This window comes from Oncorhynchus gorbuscha, linkage group LG13, assembly GCF_021184085.1.
Source record: "Oncorhynchus gorbuscha isolate QuinsamMale2020 ecotype Even-year linkage group LG13, OgorEven_v1.0, whole genome shotgun sequence".
NCBI classification, from domain to species: domain Eukaryota; kingdom Metazoa; phylum Chordata; class Actinopteri; order Salmoniformes; family Salmonidae; genus Oncorhynchus; species Oncorhynchus gorbuscha.
The window spans coordinates 74,268,866-74,283,561 of NC_060185.1; positions in this window are offsets into that span (position 1 = coordinate 74,268,866).

Below are 14,696 nucleotides of genomic sequence, written 5' to 3' on the forward strand. Positions count from 1 at the left end.
GATAGGCTAGTGGTAAAGTTGAGCACTTGTTACCGTGACACCCATAGGCAATTTATCCCAAGTACTGTATGCCTCCATGAGGGGCGCAAATTTGGTTTTAGAAGTGGGGGGGGACATAATTATTAGTATTATATGTATTTTTTAATTCAGTCAGATAAACAATCCAAACAACCTACCCGACCTCTCGGATGCGTCTACATGGTCCTAAAGCACAACTTCCTCGTCTTGTATCACATTCAAATGATAAAACTGGGGGGGTCAAAAATGCTATTTCAGAATGTGGTGAATGTCCTCCCTGTCTCCAGTAAAAGTTGCGCCCCTGGTCCCCACCAAACCACTCTCCATCATCAATAGCTTCAGATGAAGACTGTGGGTGCATGGCACAGTTTTTTTTCTTCTCAGAAATGACCTACATGTTCTTGCCTCGTGAGTTGATCTTACTGAGAGGGAGCTATCAAGTCCCAGAATGGTGTAGACAGGGCAAGAAAGCATCACTGTCTTGAACATTCTGGTGCCACAAATAAATTACATTTCAATAGCTATGTGTTCAATGAAGTGTTGTTGTCAGCTTGGATTATTATTTCAACCTTCTAATGACATTCTTTTGTGTAGTGTAGACTAGATTCTGTTGTGTAGTGTAGACTAGATTCTGTTGTGTAGTGTACACTAGATTCTGTTGTGTAGTGTAGACTAGATTCTGTTGTGTAGTGTACACTAGATTCTGTTGTGTAGTGTACACTAGATTCTGTTGTGTGGTGTAGACTAGATTCTGTTGTGTAGTGTACACTAGATTCTGTTGTGTGGTGTAGACTAGATTCTGTTGTGTGGTGTAGACTAGATTCTGTTGTGTAGTGTACACTAGATTCTGTTGTGTGGTGTAGACTAGATTCTGTTGTGTAGTGTACACTAGATTCTGTTGTGTGGTGTAGACTAGATTCTGTTGTGTGGTGTAGACTTGATGCTGTTGTGTGGTGTAGACTAGATTCTGTTGTGTGGTGTAGACTAGATTCTGTTGTGTGGTGTAGACTAGATTCTGTTGTGTAGTGTACACTAGATGCTGTTGTGTGGTGTAGACTAGATTCTGTTGTGTAGTGTAGACTTGATGCTGTTGTGTGGTGTAGACTAGATTCTGTTGTGTAGTGTAGACTTGATGCTGTTGTGTGGTGTAGACTAGATTCTGTTGTGTAGTGTAGACGTGATGCTGTTGTGTAGTGTAGACTAGATTCTGTTGTGTAGTGTAGACTTGATGCAGTTGTGTGGTGTAGACTAGATTCTGTTGTGTAGTGTAGACTAGATTCTGTTGTGTAGTGTAGACTTGATGCTGTTGTGTGGTGTAGACTAGATTCTGTTGTGTAGTGTAGACTTGATGCTGTTGTGTGGTGTAGACTAGATTCTGTTGTGTAGTGTAGACTTGATGCTGTTGTGTAGTGTAGACTAGATTCTGTTGTGTAGTGTAGACTTGATGCTGTTGTGTGGTGTAGACTAGATTCTGTTGACTCTTGGAAACGTGCTTGCGGGCGGGCATACTTGCATGTGTATCTGTGCACACATGTAACTTTAATTGTGTTGGGGCAGGTGAGAGATGAGACAGTAATGGAAAACAAGAAGAGGCTCCACGGTGCTCTGTTATCTTTACCCTGTCCCCACAACCTCCACACCAGGACCCCACATCAGTAGCACCTCATTGCTTACCTACCACTGTGATGTGACACACAAGGAGAGAGAGGGGGATGAAGAAAGGGTGTGAGAGGGGTGAAAAGGTCAACAGGAGGTGTGGAGTTGGGAGCTGACAGACTGTGTTCACCTTTTCACCTTCGCCCCTCAAACACAAACACAGGCATGCGCGCGTACATACAAACGCGCAGGAACACTTTTCTTTACTATACTCCCAATGGTGCGACACATCCATGCAAAAGTGGCAGTTATTTGTGAGGCATGTTTTTAACCATGCAAACACCCAAACAGTGCAATAACTGTTTCATTCCAAACTAGTCTGAGACCTTCTGTCAAGTTGATTTCACATTGTACGCCCTCTTAAAAGACTCCAAACTCGTCACCTGCAACACCAGAGTCCTGACCCTTAGATGTTTTACAGCTCAGCACTTGAAAATAACAAACTCATTATGTTAGTCCCTGACACACACATACACTCTCTCCCTCCTTCCCACCCTTCACTCTGACAAATCTCTCCCGACCATCCCAACATAAATCAGACACACTCACCATCCAGCTACATGGCGGCATAATAAAGCTTGCCGCTTGGCTCACCCCTTAATTCATTGTTTGTGTGTGCGTTCATGCGCTTGTATGTGTGCGTGTTTGTGTCGCTGTGTACTCCGCATACTTAGCCGCAGATACTTAATAGAAGCCAATTTTATCTCAGCAGACGGCAGCGTAATCAATTCTTTATGAAGTGAATGGTGAAATAAGGTTATGTCTTGGGCAACTGAAAGAATCAAGAGGCATTAAACCAGAAGTTTGTAATTTACTCAGTATTTTATTAGCATTAAATATCAATCCAGATATTTGCTGAAAATGAAAAGTTTAGCTTATACATAGGAATACCATTGATATAGGGCTTCCATACATGTCTGGGGATGGAATGTACCAGTTCCCTGCAGATATTGCTGAGGTTATGACTGACAAAGTGAGAAACTGCTGAACATGAATATCACACCTCGCCAGAAATGGATTCTGAGTCAAATCAGCAATCACTTAACAGAAGAACACAGTTTATCATGTGAAAGTGAGTGTGGAAGGCTGTGAAACAAAAGTGAAATCTACTCCGGGGGTGGTTGAGCTGGCCTGGTAGGTTGAACCATGTTAGAGTTGGAGATGGGTTGCTATGCAACTGTGATTGAAAAAGTCCTTGCTGCAGTCAGGAGCCCTAAGGCACGGAGAGCACGTTTCGACAATTGCATCGGCTGGTGTGACTCAAAGTAACGACAGCTAAAGATTGGACTTACACTTCAAATGTCAACTTTTCACAAACTTTTTTTTATCCAGTGTTGTTCCTGTTTTATATCAAAACAGATTATTGACTGTGAAAATCAAGAGGAGAATTGCAAGTTGATAATGGTTATTTTAAATGGCTGATATAAATACAATGACATATAGAAATAGTGTATAAAGAAACCACCTTGAGTTTCACCTGTGAAACTATCGGTCCTTTAAATTGGTTGTTTTGATGTAGGAAGTATATATCCCTTTTCAAGTTTTCCTTCATAAGGATGTGGTGTAACAGTACTGTGATGTCAGATGCAGATGCCCCCTTTTAGATTTGTGGATGCTGTGCTAAGCCCCCTTTTATTTATTCACTTATTCATCCTTCTACACACACGCATGCAGGCAGACAGGAACACACACACACACACACACACACACACACACACACACACACACACACACACACACACACACACACACACACACACACACACACACACACACACACACACACACACACACACACACACACACACACACACACACACACACACACACACATTTTAAGGTCCCAAAGAATTCCCAATCTTCATATAGCCCTACATACAGTATAATGTGTATATTTAATACCATCGAGGAATGCAAGTATACAGGGAGCGATTTGATTATTGTTCAGTGGTTAATTTAGGGGGCCGAGGGTCTGGCGAATGAATGGTGGCACACATGGCCAGCTGAGGGAGGAAAACGGGTAGCAGCACCACCACCAGCGGCCTTCCCTCCCCACCTCCTCTCTCGACACCTCCTTAAGAATGTGCCTCTTGTTCACCCTCTCGGCAGGAAACATCCTGGAGAACGACGTTTCATCTATGTAAATGTTCGAGGTCACACAACTACCACCACCCCAGATAGCCCGGGGGAAATTGATCACATCAAACAGCTAGTCTCGCTCCACACACACACACACACACACACACACACACACACACACACACACACACACACACACACACACACACACACACACACACACACACACACACACACACACACACACACACACACACACACACACACACACACACACACAGACCTTTAATTGGAGACTGGTGACTGAGGCCTTTTGGGAAAAGGTCACCCTAATAGGGAGGGCAGGGGCTCTGGAGATAAGGTTTGAACCTACATTATGAAGTCGTGTTGCGTGCAGCGATGTATTGACTAGTGAAGGCGGGAACACACCCTAAACCACCTCTGTGTTTGTTTAATATGATGCCTCTCTGTCACATGCTGGCTGAGGTGGGAATAGGCTGAAGTTGCCCTTAGACGGTGATCTTGGGTCAGTTTTGCATTTCTCCCACATGGTTAAAGGTTAAATGGTTAAATCAAAAACGTGATTGACCTGTGTTTATACATATACAGTACCAGTCAAAAGTTTGCCAATGAGTAGGACACACCTACACATTGGCAACAGTGAGAGGCGACTTTGGGATGCTGGCCTTCGAGGCAGAGTTACTCTGTCCAGTATCTGTGTTCTTTTGCCCATCTTAATATTTTATTTTTATTGGCCAGTCTGAGATATAGCTTTTTCTTTGCAACTCTGCCGAGAAGGCCTGCATCCCGGAGTCGGCTCTTCACTGTTGACGTTGAGACTGGTGTTTTGCGGGTACTATTTAATGAAGCTGCCAGTTGAGGAAACTCACTCTAATGTACATGTCCTCTTGCTCAGTTGTGCACCGGGGCCTTCTACTCCTCTTTCTATTCTGATTAGAGCCAGTTTGTTCTTTTCTGTGAAGGGAGTAGTACACAGTATTGTTTGAGATCTTCAGTTTCTTGACAATTTCTCGTATGGAATAGCCTTCATTTCTCAGAACAAGAATAGACTGATAAGTTTCAGGAGAAAGTTAATCAGCACAACAGTTTATGTTAGCTATGCTAACATAGGTTTTCTAATTATCAATTAGCCTTTTAAAATTATAAACTTGGATTAGCTAACACAACGTGCCATTGGAACACAGGAGTGATGGTTGCTGATAATGGGACTCTGTACGCCTGTAGATAATCCATAAAAAATCTGCCGTTTCCAGCTACAATTGTCATTTAAAACATTAACAATGTCTACACTGTATTTCTGATCAATGTGATGTTATTTTAATGGACTGTGCTTTCTTTAAAAAACAAGGACATTTCTAATAAAGAATATATCTAATCCCATAAATATGACATACTGTAATGAGTCCTGCAGGATGGGTGGTTTGACTGTTATTGACTGTGTTATAATATCCATTCAGTGTGAGGCAACACAGTCAATAACAGTCAAATAACTTATATATATATATATATATATATTATAATATCCATTCAGTATGAGGCAACACAGTCAATAACAGTCAAACCACCCATGCTGCAGGACTCATTACAGTATGTCATATTTATGGGATTCTGGTATCACCTTAAAACTATTTTTGACAATGTTAAATGCAATCATCCTCCACTGATATCCTGGCATCATTGTGAAACACAGATACCAGTGCATTTCCTATAATATAGAGCCAAGTCTTGGTTTTGTCATCGTCTTCCACCCTTTCTGAACATGTCTGAGACAATAAGATAGGTTGCCGAGCAACTACCCATTGAGTACATATATAAAAAAAAAAATACACTATGAGGTTGGAATTGTACTGTGAAAATGGTGATAATGCCCTGTTAGTGTACAAGTTATTTGAAAAGCCGCTGGAAAGGTCTGCTTGTTTTGTCGGGATGGAGTTTTGGCCTGCCTGGTGACATCAGGGGCAGCTGAGGGTGAGAAGGTGCTTTCCTGAACCTGTAGAGACAATTAAAGGGGCAGTGTTAACAAAAATAAGAAAGTAGCAAGTACTACAACTACAGGCACTGGCAGGCACTAGACAGATAGGGTATGGAGCTCATCTTCACGGTGAAGGATGTTCAACATTGTATTGATTAACAAAATGGCTTCAAAAATGTGAATCATGGATTCTTTTTAATCTGTCCTCTGGATGGCAGTATTTCCTGTTTCATCGATAACTCTGTCACAAAGTGCTGTTTTCCATCCCACATAGTTCCCAGCCAGACTTGCATGATTCTCGGAGGAGTGCTCACAGTACATCATGCATCATAAATCTCGGAAAAACATCAAGACATCTACAAGCTGAGATCTCCTGTCAGAGAAAAGCCATTATCAGTCAAGGGACATGCGTGTTGTGACATCTTCCATATCCACACACTTCATCTTGTCATACTAATCTGATTCTGTCTATTTTAATTGGATGTAAATGATTACACAATTACCATGCTTCATTCTATATCTAGAGGACTCCTAACATCTCCAGGAGTGATAAGTATTATTTTTGTCTTTATCTGTTGTTTAGTACTGTCTTGCAAGCTAGAACCATCTACTTCAAGTGCTGCCTGTCTTCCCAGTAGCCTACTTGGTGTGTAAACTGCTGACTGCTATTAACTTGTAGATGATTGTTGACATATCAACCAGGATTATGGGGCAGGGGAATTTGTGACTGTTGTTGTTTTGGTAATCAGTGGCTGTATTGGAGGGGGAGTGTTTCTTTCCTCTCCTCGGCAATCAGCAATTAGTACCGGGAGGTGTGCTCTCCCCCTCTGCAAGGCAATTAGCAATTAGCGTTAGTACTTCAGTCTCCCCTGTTTGTTTTAGTGGCGGTTGTATCAGCAGCAGTCTCGTCGCCAAAACTGAAACGGTTCTGCAGAGTTATGAGAGGAAGTCTCCACGCCAGTCTCTCACTTTCGTATCTCGCCTAGTTCTTTTCAGATGATCTCATTTTGGTCTTTTGTAGCTTTGTCAACTATGTGTGTGTTTTCTATAAGTGTTTGCTCTTCTCCCTGTAGGCTGTACAGACACTCCCCACGCCTTGGCTGCAACCCTTCTAATTTAGTGTACCCTGCACGCACAACTTAAATCCTTCTGTCTCCTGATTCTGCCTCTTTGAACCTACTCTCCTCCCTTTGCGCATCCTACAGTGGTTCCTCATTTAAAAGTTGCAAGCTTACACCGCGGGACTTAGAGGTCCCGGCTCCATTGCTCCAGGCCACCACAAGGGGGAGTTAGAGCACTCATTATGCATTTGGGTCCCAAAGGAAAAACGAATATTAATACATTTTCACAAGCGTAGCAGGATGGGCTATTAGCTGAACAATAGACTATTCAACCTTAACTAAAGAATTGTTAAAAGCCGAGCTAGGTGTCAAACCCCCCAACTTGCAACAAATAATTTGTATCTATCTTTCCACATCTACCTATACAAACATCTACCTACACACATGGTTAATGTTCTGATTAAAAAATATATATCAGCAAAAAAAGAAACGTCCTCTCACTGTCAACTGTGTTTATTTTCAAAACTTAACATGTGTAAATATTTGTATGAACATAAGATTCAACAACTGACAAACTGAACAAGTTCCACAGACATGTGACGAACAGAAATTACATAATGTGTCCCTGAACAAAGGGGGGTCAAAAGTAACACAGTATCTGGTGTGGCCAGCAGCTGCATTAAGTACTGCAGTGCATCTCCTCCTCATGGATTGCACCAGATTTGCCAGTTCTTGCTGTGAGATGTTACCCCACTCTTCCACCAAGGCACCAGTTCCTGGACATTTCTGGGGGGAATGACCCTAGCCTTCACCCTCCGATCCAACAGGTGCCAGACGTGCTCAATAGGTTTGAGATCTGCACTCTTTGCTTGCCATGGCAGAACACTGACATTCCTGTCTTGCAGGAAATCATGCACAGAACAAGCATTATGGCTGGTGGCATTGTCATGTCAGGATGAACCTGCAGGAAGGGTACCACATGAGCGAGGAGGATGTCTTCCCTGTAACTCACAGCATTGAGATTGCCTGCAATGACAACAAGCTCAGTCTGATGATGCTGTGACACACTGCCCCAGACCATGACAGACCCTTCACCTCCAAATGGATCCCGCTCCAGAGTCGAGGCCTCGGTGTAACGCTCAGTCCTTCGAAGATAAACGTGAATCCGACCATCACCCCTGGTGAGACAAAACCGCGAATCGACAGTGAAGAGCACTTTTTGCCAGTCCTGTCTGGTCCAGCAACGGTAGGTTTGTGCCCATAGGCGACGTTGTTGCCGGTGATGTCTGGTGAGGACCTGCCTTACAACAGGCCTATAAGCCCTCAGTCCAGCCTCTCTCAGCCTATTGCTGAATGTCTGTGCACTGATGGAGGAAATGTGCGTTCCTGGTGTAACTTGTGCAGTTGTTGTTGCTATCCCGTACCTGTCCCGCAGGTGTGATGTTCGGATGTATCGATCCTGTTCAAGTGTTGTTACACGTGGTCTGCCACTGCGAGGACGATGAAGCTGTCCACCCTGTATCCCTGTAGCACTGTCTCAGGCATCTCACAGTACAGACATGGCAATTTATTGCCCTGGCAACATCTGCAGTCCTCATGCCTCCTTGCAGCATGCCTAAGGCACGTTCACACAGATGAGCAGGGACCCTGGGCATCTTTCTTTTGGTGTTTTTCGGAGTCCGAGTTTTCATAACTGTGACCTTTATTGCCTACCGTTTGTAAGCTGTTAGTGTCGTAACGACCGTTCCACAGGTGCATGTTTATGGTTCATTGAACAAGCATGGGAAACAGTGTTTAAACCTTTTACAATGAAGATCTGTGAAGTTATTTAGATGTTTACTAATTATCTGTGAAGGACAGGGTCCTGAAAAAGGGATGTTTCTTTTTTTGCTGAGTTTATATTGGTCATGGCTCCCGAGTGGCGCTGCATCCTGGTGCAAGAGGCTTTACTACAGTCCCTGGTTCGAATTTAGGCTGTATCACATCCGACGGTGATTGGGAGTGCCATAGGGTGGCTCACAATTGGCCCAGCGTCATCCGGGGTTGGCTGTCATTGTAAATAAGAATTTGTTCTTACCTGACTTGACCTAGTTTAAATAAAGATTCGAAAAAAGAAAAAAACTGCTGGCAACCGCAGCGGAATCAATAGGAGGTGAACAGGGGCTGGTGCTGAAAATATAGCTAACTTGTTATGCAGGTTTTGCACACCAACAGATGGAGAACCTACAACAGTCGAGCAATTCATTTAAATAATAATCTTAATTTGAATTTCACTATACAAACAATAAGAGGGCTTAATGGGAGTCTATTTCTTCGGAGCCTAGACATATAAATGACTTAACTGGTTGAGGTAGGCTGAGGCTTAGCAGCCTAATAGAAGTAGGATTTGTTTTATTAGGTCCTACTTACAATTGTTACTGGTCAAAAATGTAGCATCCCTACATAAAACAATCATTTAAAGAAAAAAAGTCTGCACGATCCAACGAAAACAAACAGTGTAACTAATAATGTGCACATTTGTAAATCACAAACTCTAAAAGTAATTGGGAAGGTAGATACAAACTGTGTGACATTGTGGTTACAATAAAGAATGTTAACACGATGCTGTGTCTTTGCAGGTGTAGCCCATCATGCAAATGTTTCCTATTAGCAGAACAATATACTTTTTATAGCCCGGCTACTGTTGTGAAAATCCCTCAACTTGCAATGTATTTGATGCATAAGTACTCTAAAGTGATACATTTCTAACTCAAAACAGCAGTACCGTATTTCTTCATCAACATCTTTATGCTTTTGTTAATAAACAAAGAGAAAAAAGACATTCAAATGCAGATGTTTATATGAATTACATTTTAGTCGCACTTCTCCCCAGCTCCACAACCGCAGGTAAAACCTTGCTGAGGTGATCAATGTATTTGTTGTATCATCAATTTCTCTATCCAAAACATCTTGATGGACTTGACCAGTTCACCTGTGCTTGTCGGTTTGGCACAGTTACGGATGAATGTTTTCAGTTGATGCCAAACAAGTTCAAACGGTTTTAAATCAGGAGACCTACATGTAGAGATTATTTGAAACGTTTTTACGATTTACTGTAGTCCTACCGAAGGTGTTGTAGGTCTTTTATACGGAAATGTATTTAACCTTTATTTTACTACATAAAGTTCTACTTACTACAATATTTTATGTACCTTTTGCTTTGTAAATAGCCTACATTACCATCAAAAATCAAATATAGGCCTGATCCCTGGCGCGAAATTGTCTCCCACACATGGAGTTTGAGCGAATGCTTGGGACTCCGCCTGCTTGATCTTCTTCCTTTGTTTTCTGAAGCAATTTTGAAGAAATTGCTCAAGGGCCACGATTGATTCGTCTGTGAAGATGACGTTATTGAATGTCTCGCCAGCTTTGATCCATGCCTGGGCCGTCAGGATGCAAAGTTCTTAGTTTGTCAGACAAATCATTGGGTCGCAACTACAGAACAGTACAAAACAAGCGCACACACATGGTTAATGTCCTGAGGATAAAAAAAAATATATATATATATATGTGCAGCATACAGTAAAGAACAGCAGTCGATTAATTAGTCAAGCTAGATTCTTGTGGTGGAGCATTTGTGTGGTGGAGTTACTTTTAATTCTTAATTCATCTACCGTTTCTATCATAGGCCACTATAATCGATGGGAGCTCAGGGCGGTACCATTCTGCTCATCTGATGGGAGCTCAGGGAGGTCCCATTCTGCTCATCTGATGGGAGCTCAGGGAGGTCCCATTCTGCTCATCTGATGGGAGCTCAGGGCGGTACCATTCTGCTCATCTGATGGGAGCTCAGGGAGGTACCATTCTGCTCATCTGATGGGAGCTCAGGGAGGTACCATTCTGCTCATCTGATGGGAGCTCAGGGAGGTACCATTCTGCTCATCTGATGGGAGCTCAGGGCGGTACCATTCTGCTCATCTGATGGGAGCTCAGGGAGGTACCATTCTGCTCATCTGATGGGAGCTCAGGGAGGTACCATTCTGCTCATCTGTTGAAGGTGCTCATGGATTTACATTCAAACTTTGAAGAGCGAGATCGAGTCATTGAAGGCAGACCATCAGAAAGAGAAACATTCTCTGAGGGCAGAGATATGGGCGATGGCTGATGCATTGGTTCAGAGCCAGGCGGTATTAACGGAGAGTCAGGCGGCATTTGTGGAGAGTCAGATGGCATTGGCGGAGAGTCAGGTGGAGAATGACGCATTGAAAAGGGCGAGGAACGAGATGGAGTCACAATCCATGCCAGGCACATCTGTGAGCTCTGGAACTTCACCTCCGACAGGTAGTCAACATACGTAGCGGGTTCGTCAGGTTGTCGGTTCACCCTGACATTACTATTCCTCTTCTCACAACAGAACTGCTCACCAGGCACAGCAAGGGCTGCTCAGACTGTTATGCTGTTCTGCTATTCCAAGGATGTGTAACCGAAGAGCGATACCATGAGTGGGCACAGAATACATATACTTCCCGCTGTGGATGTCTATTTCAGGACCGTTTAGCGCTGCTCTGAGACAAGCATTGGATAAACAAAAATGGTAAAATATTCCATGATATTCTTAACAGAAAAATTGTCTGACAAATAGATAACGTGCCACAGAATGCTGCAGCAGCCCGCAAGGTGTGCCGCAGTATGACACAACTTTTAAAGGAGGAACCACTGTATGATTCGTACTGTCCCCTTGTGAGCTTACAGAACAGGGCTGCGGGCAGCTGGGTGAAAATGTAGGATAACTAAACTTCTGGAGGACCTATCATTCCCTCATCTCTACCTTCTCTTCCTCTGTATCTGCTTCTAAAGCCACTTTGTATCACTAAATGTCTAGCTTCTGCCTCTAACTATAGGCAACTCTTTTCCACCTTAGTCCTCCACCTCCTCCCCTCTCCCTCTATGTGGATGACTTTATCAACCATTTTGAAAATAAGGTTGACAACATTCACTCCTCATTCACTCAGCCTATTGGGTCCACTGGTCCCAATCACATATAATTACCCTATGCCTTCACCTCTTTCTCCCCTCTCTCCAGATGCAACTAGTGAGGTCCGCCCACCCGACATCCCACCCGCCCGCTCGACCCCATCCCTTCCTCCCTTCTCCAGACCACCTACCATTACTCACTTCCCTGACCATTGGCTACGTCCCCTCTGACTTCAAAATGTCCCAAGTCGCTCACCTCAATAAACCAACACTTGACCCCTCTAAACTACAGACCGGTAGTCCTTATTTTCTTTCTTTCCAAAACACGCGTGCGGTCTCTGACCAGCTCTCTATCTCAGAATGATCTTCTTGACCCTAACCAGTCAGGCTTCAAGACGGGTCATTCAACTGAGACTGCTCATCTGTGTCAAGGCTCTCCGTACAGCCAGAGCGAACACTTTCTCCCCTGTTCTCATCCTCCTAGATCTATTTCCTGCCTATGACACCATGAACCATCATATCCTCTTCTCCATCCTATCGGGGCTGGGCGTCTCAGGCTCTGCACACTCCTGGATAGCATCCTACCTGTCAGGCCGCTCCTACCAGATGATGTGTAGAGGATCTGTGTCTGCACCATATACTCTCACTACTTGTGTCCCCCAGTGCTCAGTTCTAGGCCCTCTCCTCTTCACTCTATACACCAAATCACTCGGCTCAGGCATGTTCTCACATGGTCTCTCCTATCATTGCTATGTGGATGACACTCAACTACTTTTCTCCCCCCGCCCCCTTCTGCCACCCAGGTGGCGACACGCATCTCTGCATGCCTGGCAGATATCTCTACTTGGATGTCGGCCCACCACCTCATACTCAGCCTCGACAAGACACAGCTGCTCTTCCTCCCGAGGAAGGCCTGCCCGCTGCAAGACCTCTCCATCATGGTTGACAACTCCACTGGGTCTCCCTATCAGAGTGCGAAGAAACTTGCCGTGACCCTGGACAACACCCTTTCATTCTCTACAACGTCCATAGAGTTTGACCCTACCTCACACAGGAAGTGGCACAGGTCCTAATCCAGGCAATTGTCATCTCCTATATGGACTACTGCAACTTGCTGTTGGCTAGGCTCCCCGCTTGTGCCATCAAACCGCTGCAACTTATCCAGAATGCTGCAATCTGCCTTAAGTTCAACCTTCCCAAGTTATCCTATGTCACCCCGGTCCTCCTCACACTTGAAGCTCGCATCCACTACAAGACCATGGTACTAGCCTACGGAGCAGCAAGAGGAACTGCCCCTCCCTATCTTCAGGCTATGCTCAAACCCTACACCACAATCTGAGTACAGGAGGGCAGCTCCCACTCAGCCCAGGCCAAGCTCTTCCCTGTCCTGGCACACTAATTATGGAACCAGCTTTCCCCTGAAGCTAGGACAGCAGAGTCCCTGCCTATCTTCAGAAAACATACTTTACTTTTTCCACCTTACTAGCTCTAACTTTGCAAATAGCTACTTTGAGGAAAATGTACTTACTATGACTGGGATATGTGATTTTCCTACCTAGTGCATTCATCTTCAGATAGCTAACTGGATAAGAGCTTCTGCTAAATTACTCAAATGTGAATGTAACGACAACTAGCTTTCATTCCTGAAAGACCTCTCTTAGCCCCTTTATGTTGTTGTCTATCACTTCAATGTAAGAGTCTGTAGCCGACTAACAGCTTCCATGTCTAGACAATGTACTTTGCTTAAGATGAAGCTGTTGCTAGTCAATCCTGTGAGATGGATATTGGGTTGTTATTTTACCTGACATGCATATGGACACCTTTATTTATTTTTTCATATGACCTTTTATCTAAGCAAGTCAGTTAAGAACAAATTCGTATTTGCAGTGACAGCCTAGGAACAGTGGGTTAACTGCCTTGCTGTCACGCCCTGACCTTAGAGATCCTTATTATTCTATGTTTGGTGAGGTCAGGGTGTGTCTCGGATGGGAAATTCTATGTTTTTCTTTCTTTGTTTTTGGCCGAGTGTGGTTCCCAATCAGAGGCAGCTGTCTATCGTTGTCTCTGATTGGGGATCATACTTAGGCAGCCCTTTTTCCCACCATTAGGTTGTAGGATCTTGTTTTCTGTTTAGTTACTGTTGCCTGACAGAACTGTGCGTTTTCATTTTCGGTATTTTGTACAAGTGTTTTGTTGAATTAAAATCATGAACACTTTCCACGCTGCGCCTTGGTCTACTCTTTCTATCACCATCGAGAGCCATTCTACTTACTCAGCTCAGGGTAGCCTAGTGGTTCTTTTTAGCTGGTTCTTTGTATACTTTTGACCCTCAGTCATACTAAATTGTGTGTTTCTCTACTCCAATGATTAATCCACAAATAAAAAGGGAAACCTAGTTAGTTGTTAATCTTTCAAGCACCCAAGTGGGTTTGTACATTTTTTTTTTACCAATAAGGAGATGGGAGAGGTTGGACTTGTAACCCTATTCTATTTTAGCATTTGGCCACACAGACGCTCGTTGACGTGCACTAGCAATGTAGATGAAATAATTGAATAACGTGTGTACATTTATTTTTGCAACACTCACTCATGTATCATGGCCGGTCTAGTCAGGATCAGTCTTGCATTGACTACTTGAGGGCCAATTCACTGATCACTTCAGCGTCATTGAGAATGTTCTAGTGCCTCCTTTGTTGACCAGTCTCACAAATAAGAATACATTCAAGCTCCCAAAAATGTTTTATGGCCACAGGTCAGGCATACAATGAAATTGTATTTTAGATATATGATCAAATACTTTTAACAACCACTTTTGCATACATATCAAATATATGTGTTAGTAGTTTGGCTGATGTGTGTTGACTCACCACATCCTGCAGTTTGAGGTACTCTGGGGGACTGTGCCAGACTGCTTTGAAGCTGATTCTGCATGGGAA